Source organism: Suricata suricatta, chromosome 4 (genome assembly GCF_006229205.1).
Source record: "Suricata suricatta isolate VVHF042 chromosome 4, meerkat_22Aug2017_6uvM2_HiC, whole genome shotgun sequence".
NCBI classification, from domain to species: domain Eukaryota; kingdom Metazoa; phylum Chordata; class Mammalia; order Carnivora; family Herpestidae; genus Suricata; species Suricata suricatta.
The window spans coordinates 158,163,564-158,166,101 of NC_043703.1; the positions used below are offsets into that span (position 1 = coordinate 158,163,564).

A 2,538-nucleotide genomic window follows, 5' to 3' on the forward strand; every position below is an offset into this window, starting at 1 on the left:
GGGGCAGGCGCGGGCCGCTGCCCGGGACAAGCGCGCCGAGGCCGGGAGGGTGGCTAGGAGCGCGGGCCTCCGTGCGCCGGCAGCCTCCGCGCCGGCCCTGCGCTCATCGCCTCCCAGAAAAACAAAAACAAAAGGAAGCCGGCAGCGAGGGAGGGAAAGAGGTGGAGGCTCCCGCTTGTCCGCGGGTCTCCCGGTCCTCCGCCCGCAGTCGCCTCGGCCCGCCTGCCAGCGCCGGGAAGGAAGGGACTCGAAGGCGGGACCCGGAGGCGGAGGCAGGGGGCGGAGCGTGCGGCCGGGGCTGGCGCTCAAGTTTCCAGCGGACCCACCCCCGCTCTGACCACGCCCCCGACCTGGCCCCGCCCACCTACCCGGCTTGGGTCGCGCCCCCGTCCCTAGCCACGCCCCTTGCTGGCCCTCCGGGCCCGGCCTCCGAGCTTTCCACACAGGCCCCTCGCTGCTCTTTAGCGCACTCTCCGCCCACGTTAGGCCCTAATCCGGTGCCGGGCTCGGGTGGATTTCGGGGCAGGAACGGAGCCGAGCGCCAGTTCCGCCTCCCTAACCCTTGGCCTCTGGCCTCTGGGTGTGGGAGAGGCGGGGAGGCGGCTCCGGGAGGGGCCAGTTCCGCGCCCACTCCCCCGCCTCCCCAGTCCTCTGCAGGAAGTGCAGCCCTTTCTGGCGGCCCAGAAAGGGAAGAGGCTGGAGTCGCCCCAGGCCGTCTCCCAGGGCCCACTGGCACCCTCACCGCCAGCCACCCCCCTACCCCGACCCCTAGCAGATACACCAGCCTTCCCGCGTCTCTCTCAGGGAAGGAAGTGAAGACACCTGAGTTCCAGCTCTGGCGGCCTTTACCAATTCCTGGCGACTGGGGCAAGTCCCTTGGGCGCCCCGTCTTGGTTTCCCCACCTAGGAAATGGACGGGAGGAGAAGCAGGCTTCTTCCGGCCCTTACCTTCCTGACGTGCGCTGGGTGTCTCTGCCGAGGAGGGGACTTGGGGGAAATCTCCTTTTCAGGGACTGGTGGCCTGGGTGTCAGGGAGAGACAACCCAGTGTTTCCTGCAGACTTCCTCAGTCCCCCTCCCAAGGCACCTGCCTGGGAGGGAGGGAATAAGGGCTGTGCTTCCTAGAGCCTCTGGTCCCAGTAGCTCCTGAAAATCTGGCCCTGGAAAAGCAAACAGATACCCCCACCCCCACCCCCACCCACCCCAAACATCCCCAAAGAAAGGTAACCACAGAAACAGCCATGAACGTGGAGCTGGGCGATAGTGTTAGGCTGAGACAGACTGTCTTTCTGGCGTCTCTAGGGGAAAACTCAAATCCTCCTGCAAATCCTCCTCCACAAAAGCGCAGGGAGTGAACTCCCATTTCACAGGAGGCTGCAGAGAGGAGGGCTGGTGGGCGGCTTCGAGGGGAGTCGGGTGGGCTGGCAGGCAAGGTGGCCGAAGCCCAGACCCCTCTCTCAGCAAGCAAATGGCTGAACTGCCCTGGAGGGATCTGGTCTCCTAGGCGGCCCTGCTGTGGGGATTAAATGCAATAATGACTGAGCCGTCAGCAGGTCAGCAGTTCTGGGCTGTGGTGATGTCACGCAGAGACTCCCTAATACCTGGGGCACCATCTTCCCCTCTCTGTCACAGTCATTGAGTAAGCTTCCCATAGGATATGCGCACAGCGGGTAGGATTACCTTCGAGAAGCCGCAGTCACCTGGCAAACCCAGGCCCATCCATCAGGTGACTGCAGGTACTGCGTTCAGCGGGCTGGGTTGTGTTCTGCTGTGGTCACACATGAGACTCACTTGTCACTCAGCAGTTCAGTGTTAGGTTGGAGGGCTCCGGGACAGGCACTGAGGAACCTTCCATCTAGAGATTCGCCAGAATCTCTTCCATCTAGATTCTTCCTTCGGGACTTCTGAGAGCTCCGCTGGCCCCTGGCCTTCCAGCCAGCAATCAGAGACAAGACAGTGCTCTCTGGGGGTCTAGGGTGGTGAGGAGGTGGTCCTCGGGACCCAGGCCTGGAGGAGACACATGTCACATTGGCCTGCATTCACTGACCAGAATTAGTCACGTGCTGTGACCTGGATGCAGGGGGTCCTGGAATGATAGTCTTCCTCTGCGCCCAGGAGAACACGGTCGTCTTGGTGAGCACATCGTGATGTCTCCTGCTGCAGGATCAGAGCATGGTTTTCCCAAGCTCGGTCACGGGACAACAGACAGACATCCACATAAAGCATGAGAGCCGTGGTCCTCGAGGACTGAGCTCTAGCGGCGACCACCTGCAAAGTCAGCTCATGGGAACAGGGTCCCGACCTTGAGAGACGAGCAGGGAAAGCATGGCAGGACCCAAGGTGACGCAGGGTGCAGAGGGCAAAAGCAGATTTGCCTGTCGCCGAACCTCAGGGCCTTTGCCTGGGCTGGTCTGTCCCACCCCTCTGGAACCTCCCTATCCCGCAGGGCCGGTCAGATTTCACCGCACCCTCTGACCTCTCGGCTCCTGTGCCCTTCTCCCTTCCCTGAACTTCTAAAGGAGTGTTTCCCTCAGATGAG

The 2,538-nt window shown here is 62.6% G+C and overlaps 1 protein-coding gene across 1 annotated transcript in view; it reads right to left on the reverse strand.

The window, feature by feature from the left end:
- The window catches only part of HPCAL1 (hippocalcin like 1), a 104,454-nt gene extending 103,342 nt beyond the window's left edge, over positions 1 to 1,112 (reverse strand). Inside the window, exon 1 of the mRNA XM_029938310.1 lies at positions 949 to 1,112. The gene's annotated coding sequence lies outside the window, so the exon portion shown is untranslated. The remainder of the gene's footprint in view (positions 1 to 948) is intronic.
- Between the last annotated feature and the right edge of the window lie 1,426 nt (positions 1,113 to 2,538).